At 41.1% G+C, this 14,169-nt stretch overlaps 1 protein-coding gene across 1 annotated transcript in view; it reads left to right on the top strand.

Moving 5' to 3' along the window:
* Positions 1–1,485: 1,485 nt before the first annotated feature.
* AFF4 (ALF transcription elongation factor 4) overlaps positions 1,486–14,169 on the top strand; it is a 54,160-nt gene continuing 41,476 nt past the window's right edge. Inside the window, exon 1 of the mRNA XM_062003079.1 lies at positions 1,486–1,873. The gene's annotated coding sequence lies outside the window, so the exon portion shown is untranslated. The remainder of the gene's footprint in view (positions 1,874–14,169) is intronic.

The following is a 14,169-nucleotide window of genomic DNA, read 5'->3' as shown; positions in this document are numbered from 1 at the left end:
GGTGTCTGAGGCAGATCTTCACAGCTTAATTTTGTTAAGGTATGCAGTGGTAATACAAACCATAATACTAGAATATAAGTTTGACTTTTGAGATTTGGCATCTCAAAAATGTGACTGGCAGATGATGATTTTAGAAATACCATTGAAACCAGACAGGAACAGGGTATTTTTATTATTTCCCGTTCTTTTCTGTTATTTACAGTACAGTGTTGCTTTTGCAAAGAAGGTGCTGGTGCCTGCCCTGCCCATGTAAAGTAGGGAAGTTGTAGGTGCATTTAATTTTTTCGTAGGATGGTGTTCTGCCTCAGTTTGATCATACTGTGTTGTTGGTCATATTTCAGTGTCATAACAGACTTTGGTTTTGCTGCCCATTAACATAGTTATTAGCTGTTTCAGATTGGCTCTAGACTTAAAGCTAATATTGTGTTTTACAGCATTTTTGTATGAAGGGTCTCCACAGTCATAGTATTGGAGACTATTTTTTAAAAGAATATTTAGATTCTGGAGTTTGTTACATGTATGCAAAAAAAAAAACGTGGGGAGGGCAGTTTTTTACCATTCTGTTTAACTTGATTGACTTTTGTGTTTGAAATATGTATTGCTTTTTAAAATATGAACCCAAAGCAGAACTATGTTCCAGTACATTTCAGAATCAATTTATATGGAGGAAGTAGTTTAGCTTTAAATTGAAGATGTTTATATAGCATAGTTGTAGGTTTTGCAAAAAGAGACTGTTTTGGATGTTATTTTTAAAGCAAATTTTGGAAGTTTTGGTAGGATTGCCAGTGCAATGGGTGCGTCTGTGTGTGGTCTCTGGTGAAGCTTCCACGAGTCAGTCTGAGCTCAGAGTTCTGTGCTTTATCTGCCATTTTAGGTCAAAAACAGGCAACACAATGCTCCGCCGAGATGGAAAACAGAATTATAAAGCAAAGTTACACAAAAGAGTGGTTCAAGAACGAAGCTGCCATGGCTTCCACAGACGAAGGCCCACGTGGGGGGTTGGGGCTCAGAGGGGGCTTTTAAGGGCCGAGAACTGCTTAGAAACAATTGTTCGGAAACCCTCAATTCCGTAATTCCGTTTCTGTGAACAGGCTTGAGCCTGCCTGTGCTTGGCAGGAGCTGTACATAATTACTTATCACTCTATGCCTTGGCTTGGATTAATTCGTTTCCGTGCATCAAGTACTCCCTTAACACCGCGCGAGGAACGTCGAGGGACAGGAAAAGGGACATTTGTTCTCAACCCCCCCGCGGCTCGCCGCAGAGGTGCGTTTAGCGGACTGCAACCGGCCGCGGGTGAGGGGCGGCGGGGCTGAGGGGACGTGTGGCCCCGCCCACCGCCTGCCGCGTGACGTCCGTTGCGGGGGGCGGAGCCTCGCCACGCCCCCTCGCGCCCCGCGGGGTCACGTGCTCGCGGAGTCCCCCGTCGGCTGGGTCACGTGAGCGGCGGCGGGGCTGCGGCGGCGCGGGGGCTGCCGGGTAGCGCGAGTGCCCGGCTGCGGGAGGAGCCGCGGCCCGGCAGGACGGGCTGAGGGAGGCCGGAGCGGGCGAGGGGCCGAGGGCGGCCCAGGCGCCGAGGGCGGCCCAGGCCGACGTCGCCGGCCCTCCCCGACCTCGCCTCGGCGCTAGCCCGGCTCCGTCCCGCGATGGAGCGGCGGGACCTCTGGGGAGCTGCCGTCGCCTTCCGTCTGTGAGCCGCTCCCCCTCCCTCGGGCCTCGTCCTCCGCCGTGGGCCGGGCCTGTCTCTGCGCTCCTCGGGCGGTCGGCGACGCCCCCGTTCTCTCGGGCCTCCTCGTCCCGTTCCCCCCACCCCGCCCAGCGGGCTGGTGGCGACAGCCAGGAAATGGTCCGGGCCTAGCGGAGCGGCGAACGGAGGTGAGACGCAGCAGGAGATCGAGACCCACTGGGGCCGGCCGCGGGGCGGGGGGTTGGGCCCACCGAGACCGACACCCCCGCTGCGGATCCCGAGGACGGAATCTCGTTAGCGGCCGCCATCTGACCCCTCTCGGTTTCTTCCCCGTCCTTCGGATCACTTCTCGGGGAGCTTTCCAGGCCTGGAGCCGTCCCGGCTCTCCGTGCCAACGTTACCTGAGCGGGCCCTGTCCCGGCCCGCCGGGCTGCGATTCCGGACGGTTGGGGTTGGGTCGTTTCATGGCGCATCTCTGCCGCTTGAAACCGCGAGACCGCGATGTTTCCCCGCAAACGTACGCGGCGAGTGACACGCCGAGAGGAGTTAAACGCTCGGCGGGAACGGGAGTGGGAATCTACACCGGGCACTGCTCCTACACCGGCCTGTTCTATCGTGCCTTTGCCACTAGAAAGCAAAACCTCGTTGGTTCCCGTGAAAACAGAGCTTTGAGATGATTCTTGGTGCTAACAGGGGCGATACGTTCCCCTCTCTTAGCTGATGGGTTTAATCCTTTTCCAGTAATTGACGTCAGGGCTTTGTTCCTTCCCCTTTACTCTCTGCATTTCAGGCCCTATGTCGCTCTGGGGATGGAGCAGGCAGGGCAGGGTGCTGCGGTGGTCATAGGAAATGGCTTCGGGTAGGTGCTGCCGAAGGTCAGGAGAAGGGAGACTCGGGGTTATTGACATGCGATCACGTCCTCCCTGTGTGTGTCTCCATGGTGGTTATGTAAAGCATCATCCTACTGAGGGCTGGGTTTATACTTTAGAGTCAAACGAGCCATCGCTTCATATTTCTGGAACCTGGACTGTCCAGTACGCTTTTTTTTGCGCCCCCCCCCCCCCCCAGTGAACAAAACAAAGCAAGAAAGCGTTGAGATGTAATACAGATTTTGGTGCTTTCGGTTACTTTGTCTTTCATTTACTTTTTGAAATGAGAAAGTGGTTAGTTTCATATTGAGAGGGAAAACTGAGGGTGCTTTTACCTGTATCTCATATATGGCCTGAAAAGATGACGTTCTAATGAAGAAGGAGCTTCACTTCACAGATGTAGGCCCTTCTACTTCACAAGCATGTCTTCTCAGCTTGTTACAGTCTTGTTTGATCATTTACTTATAAAAGCTCTGACGTTTTAAAATGTTACTGTGTTTCCACTGATGTCAGTCAGACCTCCCACTTGCCTCTGTATGAGCTGAACAGGCACTTACTCAGCATCAGTTGCCTTTGAAATTAACTACTTCTGCTCAAGTCTGTGCTTTTATTTGTAACCTCATTGCCAGTCCCCTTCTTACTACTGAACATCTCATGGGTGTATTTCTAGTTTCTCACATTCCTTTAAAACTTCTGAATACTTCTCTGCAGCCACAGGAACAAGAGTGTTGTGCAGCCCCAGGGTGATATTGCAAAATGGGATCTAGTCAAGTGCTTGGGAGGAGTGGTTGTAGGCTTGATTTGTCACTATCTACTCTGAGAGAAACATTAAGCTCACAGTGCTGCAGTTGTGTCCTCTGCCTCAGCAAGGTGTGATATGTGCAGTCACATAGGTACTGTAGAAGGGTATTAGATGGAGTTATACAATGTCTCATGGTAGTAATTGCGCAGTTCTTGTTGGTCAATAACAAGAAAGAAAATACTGCCTTTTGGCATGATTACTATAGTGGCTTTATTAATGTACTAATGTTATTTTTTGTTATTTCTGAACTGCTATACAGTGTATTTTCAACTTTGTAGAAGAGCAAGCCCTCCTCTGTTGAACAGTTTTAACAATGATGAAAGAAAACAGTTAATTTTAACTCTAGTCTAAACAGTAGTTTCAGGTCCTTATTATTTCTTTTAAACATCACTGCAGTTCTCAGTTTATGACTTTTCTTCTATCTCTCAAACATTGAGAGACTGAGCCCCTGGGGTAGATTTTTGTACAAGAAGGCACACAGCAACCAAAAAACCAGTAGTTCATGTTTGAGTGTTTTGCATTCTTCCCAGTTATAATGATCTGAGCTTGATATCAAGTGTAATAAAACTTCAGTGAAACATTTATTTCTAGGTTGCCTTTTTAGTTAACTGGAATGTATGTATGCTTTTGCATGGTTATGACTCAACTATTTAATGAGAAGATGCCATGTATTTTTATCTGCAAAAGCCGTACAGTTTATGATGTTCTGTTTTGTAGATAAATAGTTGCAGCAGAAAGTTGTCATGACTTTACAGTTGGTAGATAATAAGTTGGCACATACCTGCTAGTTCCTTCTTCCTTTTCTCTCTCACAGCTGCTGGCAAGTATGTTCTGCTGCACTTTTTTATTTTTCCGCTGTGGTTACTCCTGGATGTGAGATGTGACTAAAGACTAGTGTGTTACTAAGAGAGAAGGTCACAGCTTTGAAGCAAACTCTGACCAAGTAGTGGTGAAAGTGCTGTCGTCCCCTTCTATATTCCCAGTGCTTGTGAGAGTTGCCATAACTGCTCATATCTTATGCTGATCCCTCCCCTTCCATCCTTTTGTTTTGTGAGGTTTTCTTAATCAGTGCTACCCTTATTCTTTGCTCCAGATCAACACAAATCTCCATTAGTGAAGACAGAAATATTAACCAGTGATACCTGTGCCTGAGGCTGAACCTTGAGAGCCAAGGCCTGAAATAAGTGCCTGTCCTATAGGCAGATCTTGGCCCTTTTGGATGTATGGAGAGAATATGAGTGTCTTTCAGGAGGTCATCTCTGCCAGCAGCAATGCGTATTTAGAACTGGGAGGAAAGTTGGTCACACAGTGTCATATTTGAGATCTACTTGTCTGAGGATGAAAGAATAGTCTTGAGATTTTAGTGACTCTGAGGTTTCTTTTCTGCTGCAGTAATTGTTCTCTGCCACATAATTCTGAATTGTTATTCAGATGTGGTTTGTTCTACAGGCATGCTTCCTTTCTCTCATGTTACTGTAGTCTCACAGTTCTCTTCAACAGAGGCTGAGAAATAACTGGAGTCCACCTGTCTTCCTTGGAATTTGATTTTAATGTCTTTCTTGGAGTTTGTGTCAAGAAAGAAGCTGTGTTGATGTCATGTTTGCTAAACAGTGACAAAAGAACGGCCCAGACTCTGGGAAGATGCGGAGGCTGTAGGATGAAGAGGGACGGTCTGGAAACGAGTCAGGAGGCTTTAACAGATTACGGTTAGATAGAGCAGGGTTAGATTTATGTAAAATATATTGCTGTGTTAAAATAAGGAATCAGGCTCATAGAATTGCAAAACTAAAGATGAAAGAACTTACCTGGCAGTTGTTCTTTTTCAGGATTGTTCTTTCTCTGCAGTTACTAATGACTAATGAGATGCTCTCCAGCTTGGGAAATGATAGGGGTTCTGTCACTGCTTAGGAAATAAAACTGCACAAGGCTCCCGCTTTCTCTTAAGATTAGTCAGCTTGAATTTTTAAAGTAGTACTGTTCTCTTGCTGTCTCTCTCCTGTGGGAATCCAGATTTATTCTCCTTTTAGATACTTGAACTAGATGTGCACGTTCCTGTTGAATTAAGTTTTCCCATTTTGAATGTATTGGTGCTCCTTGAAATGAAAATCTGATGTTATCTATGACTTTTGTAGAGGTGCCTAGCACAGCACATAGCTGCAGTGTATAGCATGGCTTGCTTCCTTGTCTGGTTTGGTGCCAGCTTCATACATGCCATCCAAAATTCCATTTTCCCTGTGGCTGTGATATTGTTTGCCTTATGCGCTTGTGTCTGATTTGGTGTCTGCCATCTCCTCAGGCTCTCAAATTCCTACTACTTTCCAAGTTTCTTTCTCCAGTTTTGTTTTAGACCTCCCTTTTTCCTCTTGCAGTGAGCTATATTTTCTCCCCAAGTGCATTAGCTTGTAGTTCTTGAAGTTGTCATGTCTCTTGTTCTTACTTGATTAATTAATTCTTGCTGATGAATGGAAAACCCGAGTTATTAACTGGCAGGAGCACTAGGTACCAACAGGAAAAAAAAAAAAGAAAAAAACCCTCCTTCCTTCTGCTCAGTACTGTACAAACATGGAATAAGAGAAGTTCTTGCCCTGAAGTCTTGAACTAATTTTCTTCTGTTAACAGCTCATTAAGAAAAATTTTCCTGCACTTTTTTGTTGAGCTATGGTACTCAGTCCCAACAATACCTCACTAGGCAGCTCACAGTCCTGTTATTCTCTCTTTTTTACAGTTTGTCTAAGTTTTTATGTCATTAACATTTACTGATAATTTACTTGAACATGTTGCTTTCTGTGTTTTTACAATTAAATACAGTGTGCTTTTACTAATGTTGTAAACCTGCAACAATCATATTTTTCAGGACAGTTTTATCATTCCCAGCCTCTCCCTGTGTATAGATGTTAGAAGCCTCACAGCAGGTTCTTGCTATTTGTTCACATTACTACGTTGGGGGCACAAAGACTAGACATAGTAGACAATGGGCCAGAATAATAGTTTAATCGTGGAGTGACAGAGTGAGCCCTGGAAAAGTCTGTGTCCCTCTGGAAGGTCTTAGGGATGACTGCTGAATCTGGGAAGAGACAGGGAATGTGTTACACCCTAAATTTAATGCTTTTAAAACTAATTTTTACTGCACATAGTGTTAAAATTAGAAGGCACCTAGGTTTTGGTACACTGTGACTTTGTAGTCTACTAGAAATGGAGGTGAGTACTTGCTATCTCACTGCTGTTGGAACATACGTTGCCTTGCTTACATACGTTGCCTTGCTTACATACGTTGCCTTGCTTACATACATTTTCCAGTTTTAAGGAAAAAATAATAATATGTTTAAACTTTAGAACCAAACTTTTGGGAAATCATGTTTCCAACCAGTGATCTCTTCAGACTTCAGGACTCTTCAGACAGGAGAAATTGTTTGAACTTGTCCTTAACTCAGATTCAAAGTTTTCATTGAGGTAAAGTGCTACATATTAGATACTTTACCCAACAGTTTTTCTGATTCCAGATGAAGTTTCACACCATTGAACTGTCCTTCTTTCCTGCTTTTTTCATTGAAGGATGATAGGAATATGTGAATCTTTGAGAGCTGAATTGACATCTGTGATCAGGCGGTGACATGAGCAATGGAAGTGTTTCAAATGCAGAAACCAAATAAATGTGAGAATAGAGCAGGTATTTTTGTTGCTCTAGCTGCATATAGTATGTAGATGCTGAGGTAGTAGGCACCTACCCATAGATAGGCACATACTCATAGAGTAATGTGCAACTGCCCTGCAGCCATATAAGGCAATGTTAGTGTAACACGTCCTCCAGCATCAGAAAATCTGGAATCACGTTGTGATAGCTGTGTTCACGCTGGCAGCCAGGGTCCATTCTGTGCTTTTTTCCCTCTTGTGCCACAGGAATGTGTAGAACAGTCAGAAATGTAGAGTGCACTTCCCTGAGTGTTAGTGTGATCCTATTGCAGGTGTCTGTTTTTCATTTAATATTTATATTGGTTGTCTGCAGTGTTTTTTCTGTAAATTATGCTCCCAAATACTAAATGTCTACTTCCATCTATGTCACCATTTATGCTAACATTACTATAAAATGTCAATAGCTGATCATAATTGTATACATTTGTACACTCACATGGGTTTTTTTTGGTTTTTTTTTCCTATATTTAATTTAATTTCCGAAAGATGTTAAAGAGTTTTCGGTGATGAAAGTACTTAAAAGGTTTTAATCAGGCTTTGATGTGCACAAATAATTAAAATGAGTAGGATGAGGAGATAAGAGTCCACAGTTCTCTTTGTATAGTTTGACTGTAGAGCAACTCGTGGATTATTTTTCCTGTAGAGGAGGATAAATCAAAGCAAAAAAGTGACATCAAAATGGGAATTCAGTGTTCGTGTGATGTTATGTATTTTGTGGGCAGAGGAGTAGCAAGAGTTTCTGGGGAAAAAAAATCGGAAATCTGCCAGTCTCATTTTCCAGTGTTCCATCACTATTAGCATAAGCATTTCTGTATTTAAAGATAACTTAAAAATTACTTGTTTAAAGTCTGAAAAATGGAGCCATTAAGAATAAAATTTCAGAAAAAAAATGAGTTAAAGGAGGACTTAATGGAGGAACATGTAACTTTAATGTAGCAAATTTTACTGTCATTTGGCATAAATAAGAATAGTAACCTAATGGAAGATGCTATAATTGTTTTTACAAGGATGTTTTAATATTATTTTGTTCTTATAAGTTCAAGAGCCTCAAAGCATAACGATTGGCCAAGATGAGAGAAAATAGACTGATGCTTTTCCTATCTGATGTCTTTTATTGATGCACTGGGTGGCCCTGTATGGAAAAGAGCTTACTGATAGTTTTGTTTGTGTGTTTTGAGTACATTTTTACATATTTGGGTGAGTGGGTTTTCTGTTTGTTTACCATTAAACCTTCTGTGTGGCATGTGGTTTATATGTCAGTGACTTGTGCTGGAGGTAGCTACTGCACGTTGGGTGTAGGGGGAAAGCAGCACGACCACTGTACCTGCTTGATGTACAGTTTTAAATTGATGGCTGAGTTTTGGAACCCCTATATTAAATGTTATCCTTGTAATGCTGATAGGATGAATTAGCATCATGTTAAAACGTAGATCTGACACAGTGAAAACGATGATGTAGGTAGCCTTTACAAGATGAAGGGTGAAAAGGCTTTTCCTGGAGCAATGATTACCTCTGCCAAAGTATCTGCAACAATTATATTTAATTAGGAAAAAAGAAAAACAAGAAAGAAGTTTGTACTGTGACACATTCTTAGGAAAGAGTTTTAACAAGTGTGTTGAGCTTAGATTTGTTAGTCACCAATAGTCATCTAAACCCCAACTTTTTTCTTATTTTTTTTCTCCAGTTTTATCTTTAAGTAAAAAGTTGATCTCTTTTATGGCCCCATGAAGCAAGATCCATGTTGTATTGGCATTTAGAGATGTTTTCCGGGTGTCCTCTTCACATACCTAATTGTCCCAAAGAACTTGTGTTGATTTTTTTGCTTGTTTGGTTGGTGGTTTTGTGATAATCCAGTTGCCGTTTGCTCTGCTGATGCAGGGAAACAGTGCAACATGCATGGCAGGGCATAGGTGGGGAGAGGGGAAGCACTGGTGATAGTAGGGGCTTGCATGGGCTGCATGGCACTGCCTTACTCCATACACAGCACACACCAGTCTGTATTTGTTCAGTGGAATGTTAAAATACATTTGGTCATGATTTACTAACAGCTTCAAAAACTAAAGATGGTAAAAAATGAGTGTGGGTTAAACTTTGCTTCTGGTTAAGAGGAGTATGAATTTTGGATCTCATTGTATGGTATAATGGGATGATTTCTTGGTTGCAGGAGTGTACTTTGTAGTTATACAATTTATTGTAATCCATTATACATCTTAATTTATTAAATTATTATGTGTAAATAATTAATCGTACTTTAAAAGTTAATCTGTACTTGATAGAATTAAGTCAACAATGAAGAGTTGCAGTCTGTGCCAGATGCCTAAGAAAAGCTACCAATTTGTTTAATTGAAGTTACTTTGTCCACCATATCCCTGGAGGCTTTAGCAATCAGAAGTATTTCTTGCAGTGTATTTTCTGTAGCACTCAAAAGCAGTTTTATCGGTTAACAGACATGATTAGATTTACGCTTTGCAACAAACTGATGCACTGAAAGTCTTAGTATGAGCTGAACTGGCCTATTGCATTGTTTTGAATTTCAGCTGAATTTTTACAAGAGTTCTGAAGTTTGCTTGTGTTTCTTATTAACTTTATATGAGAAAAAACGTAACTTTTCTCCAGTGGTGAGAGTCATTGCGTCTCACTGGCTTTAAATTATGTCTGTTGCTAATAATTCTGTGTTTTGCAGTTTCATGTCTGTCGAGTCTTTTAGCTTATATTTAAGAATATGTTAGGAAGAGCAATTCAAAACCAGCTTGCACAGTGCTTTTGGTAGTTTATCAAAAGCAGAAGTTAAGTTTTTTGTAGACCAAAAACTCTTTACATTTTTTCTGTGGATGATACTTCACGATAATTTATAAATATCATGACTCTGGTTTAACTGCACAGGCCTCTAGATGACAGTGAGTTGCACAGGAGAGTGACCACAAAAGCATTGTTTCATTCATGATGGCCCTGCCTGAGATACAGGATCCCTGGGAGGTGGGAATCATGCAAGGCATCTTCTATCTGGGATGTCTTTGGTGGTTCAATCTCTTTCTGTGCTTAAATCTGATAGACGTGTGAACAGCTTGACTTTTGTTCTAAGACCACATCCAGAAAAGTGAGAAAAAGCTGTGAGAACTTTGGGGAAAAAACCCGAAACCGATATCTTGACATCATTAGAGGGGAATAAAGGTCATGTCATTTTCTTAAAAGGGTTTGTATAGTTAAATTAATATTTATCAACTGTTTTCCTGAAGTAATTGATACTATACTAAATGTCTTGGTACTCAGTGGCTGCTGAAATGTTAATGTTTTTCAATCTGCTTATAGGAATTACAGTAGGTATGATGAAAGATTAAAACTTTACAACTTTTTTTAACTAGTGTTTGTTTGGAAGCACTGCACATCAAAGCTGTGGCTTTCCTACTGAATTTCAGCTTACCTGTGTAGATAGATCTGTTTCCCTCCTTTCACTTCCAAACTTTTTTTACCTGGTCTGCAAATCTTAAATACTCTCCCGTTGTGTTTTTTTCCAAAGTTTAACTAATGTGCCCTCTCATCAGTGCATTTTGATTTCAAAAGAAAGTTTTAAGTTATCACAAGGTAACCCAGGTCTCAGCTGTCTTATCATTCAAGTATTAATAGCAGATTTTTGACAGGGTTGATATTTTTTTTGCATACAAATTAGGGCTGAAAACTGAGAACTGGAGTTAAAATTCTTATTCTCTCTTTTGTAATACTCAAAAGTGTGGACTTTAAGAAGTCTATGATCCTTCCAGTTTTCAAAATGTAAAGCAACCCTGGAAATACCATAACTGCTAATGGGAACCTTTGGTGCTATGTGAGTTCAGGCTGTCACTTTTGAAAAGGTACTGCCATGCTGTTGTGCATGAACTCAAGTTGACTTTTTGGTGCTTCCCCTCCCTTTGTTCCAACTGTCCTGTAACAGTCTGGAAACATCATTCACTTTGTGCTACTCATTCATTCTGTAGCATACATTGAGTCTTGTCCCATGTTTCTGTAGCATACGTTGAGTCTTGTCCCATGTTTCTTAAGAGTTAAATCACAAAATGGAGCCGTTCCTGGACTCTGACTACTACTGACTTGCTCTCCAGCATCCTCCTGCTCTTTAGTCAGTCATAACCACACTTCTTGTCTGCTGTTGTAGACAGAGGCCATCTATGACACTGTGATACAAAAAATGGGCAGTAGTTTAATAAGACTTTTGTGGATTTATTTTTTTGTTTGGAAGTTTTTTGTTTTAAAGATGCTGCTTTTTCAACTCTCTAGTGCTGATATGAGTGGTTTGGGAGCCATCAAGGATACAAAATTAACTTTGTTTAACCCTACCACCAAAATACATATTTTGAGCCTGCACAGATTTCCTTAATTCAACTTAACAGGCTCCAATAAATGTCTGTGTTGGCAGGAGCAGGAGAGTGGTGTGGGGCAGGAGCATGGCACAGATGGGAGCTGATTTGGGCATCTGCCCTGTACCAAGCACTAGGAATCACACCCATACTGTACTCTCCAATTTAAAAAATTGCATTTTTCTCTTACTTAGGAGAGCTGGACACAGGATGTATTAATAGACTTAAAATATTTTATTACTGGTGCTTGTGTTGTGAAAATGCATCAAATAAAAGCTGTACTTAGAAAATAAGCCGTGCTTGAAAGAGCAAGGGGAAGCAGGAAGGATGCTATTGGTATTTATACAGCATTATTGTGTGGAAGAGACCTTACTCCTGCAAGCAGTTACAGAATACCTACGTGATTTATATAGTGGCAGAATTTTTTTCAAACCCTGGTGTTCATTTTAGGAATATTATGCAGCAGAATGCATGAACTTTGGTTAGGACAGGAAGTCCAAGATAAATGTCTTGTGAGATGGTGCAGACAGATGATCTTTCAATAAGGCTAGAGGAAATGGCAGTTAAACCTGCGATAAGCTTTTTTTTTTCTCGTTTTTTTTTTCTATAGTTCTGTTAAGATAGGATAAGGATGTGAACCTTAAAATACATGTGGCTTTTCCCTTTTGCCTTTTCAGTCTTTCAGTTTAGATGGAAACTCATTAAAACATTGTCTGCTAGTCAAATCTTACACAGAACATACTGAGAATTTCTGTGAAGTGGATCCTTTCTTAATCCTAATGCCATAGAGTTCTTAACACTCAAATGTAATGGTGTGTTTTATGAACATAAATTAACTTGAGGAAGTTGAACTATAATAGCTAGATTAATGTTGGATATCTGAATAACTACTGCTTAACAAAATTTAAACACCAATTGTCCTAGCTTTGAAGTTTAAAGAGAAGAACATGTAGGCACAGGAATTTAGTTGTTAAGTTTCTGCCCAATTAAACTGCAGAATATTGTTGAGAAGCAGTATTAGAATATGCTTTGGTTAGCCTGTGTGGACATGAAAAGATTGCATGTAAAAGTATTGTGTTCACGATGCTCCATCTTTGCACTATGCAAATTATAAAAACCGGCTGTTATGGAGAACTCAAAAGGATGAGAGTATGAGATTGAACTGGGCTGAAGTTTGCTAAGTTGATATTTGTGTGAGAAACAAATTTGTGTTTGCAGTGGATAGCAAAGCTCTGATTTCAGTTGGCACTGAACTGTTGTTTTTGTTGTTGTCTGAACCGTAGGACATCAGGGCTTGACTTTCGGATGATGTTGAAAATATAATTCATTGATCTAGCTAAGGAAGCCTCGTGTTCTTGAAAGTAGTTTTGGTATTGCAAGATGAAGCAAATAGGAATTCACAAACTTGTGAAGGCAAAGTTGAAACTCTGTTTTGCTAAACAACAGAAATTAACTTTACTTCCCTCTTCTGGCTCAGGCTTGGTTATTCATAACAGGAGTACGTTGAGACTTCTCTGTCTTACCTGACTCAGTCTTAACTTGGTGTTATAGTAGGTGCAGAAAATGACAATTTAAGTATATTATGGCTTTATTGTATTACGATGCTCGGCCCTTTGAGAGTCAGTCATTCCTCTGTGGGATTTGTGCCAAATGCCAGCATGGGTGCTTTGTGGCTGATACAGGAACAGCTGATGGAGTAATGAACCTTCCTCTACTGGTTTTGTACCCTGAGAGAGAAAAGGAGAGTAGGGAGTTGTCCTGTCACCTCCCAGGCTTCCCTATTTCTTTGCCCTTTCTGAAGAGACGGGACAAAAAAGGGGGACTGAAGCTGACGTGTGAGCAGCTCTGTTGTCTACAAAGACCTGGGAACTTTGTTTCTAAGGTTAAGCAGGAGGAGGGGAGAAAGACGCTTTTTCATTACTGTGTAGTAATTTTTGCACAAAAATATTACGTTTTAAAGAACGGGTAGTTTGAATCTTTTAAGATACCTTGAGTAAATTACATCAAAATAGTCTTACAAATTCTTCCCAGAGGTACATAATTTTAAGCTATTTTAGTAGTATGTTTTAGAAATTGACTTAAAACTTGTTTTTAAATGAGCTTTGTTGTGGCTGAAGTTAGAAGTTTCTTAATTTGGTTTCTAAAATCCAGCTAACTTTTACTTCAGTCAAAATACAGTCTTTGCATCTATGTGCTGAGTCTCGTATGTCTGGAATAATACACCCATTTCTCATCTGAACTTGTTTAATGAGACATTACAGTTACAGAGCCTCTTTAATTCTAGAGGATCCCCAAGTCCATTTTCAGTAGTTAGTGTTGAGTTACAAATCATTACTATAATTCTTAAATCCATCATTACAGTGTGGTGGATTCTCAAGTACAAGATACTAGCTGGGTGATACTTGGGTAACCCAATACAGCTTTGAGGGATGAAGAGGGAATCTGACAAATAAAATGAAAGAGCAGGATGTAATTACTTGCATCGTTCCTTGACTGAGACACTGGAATTAACATCATCCTCTTGCAAAAAGTGCTGTGATTTTTTTCTCAGCTAACAGTGGTGAAGGATTTGTGCTCATTTGTTTCTGAGAAGCAGTGGCAAGTCCAGACATATAGTGCTTGCTTGGGGATTTTTGCGGTGTTTTGGAGCTGAGTGGGAAGAAGTGCCTGCAGCAAAGTGCTAGCTCTACCCTCCCTGGTAGTTCTTGTCAAACTTTAATCTGACCTAGGCCAACTTGCTATTTTTATTTATTTCAATTTAAAGCTCTCCTACC

The sequence above is a fragment of the Colius striatus genome, chromosome 9 (genome assembly GCF_028858725.1).
Source record: "Colius striatus isolate bColStr4 chromosome 9, bColStr4.1.hap1, whole genome shotgun sequence".
In the NCBI taxonomy this organism is placed as follows: Eukaryota; Metazoa; Chordata; class Aves; order Coliiformes; family Coliidae; genus Colius; species Colius striatus.
Note: the sequence above shows the minus strand (reverse complement) of the source record. Positions and strands in the feature narration are given on the sequence as shown.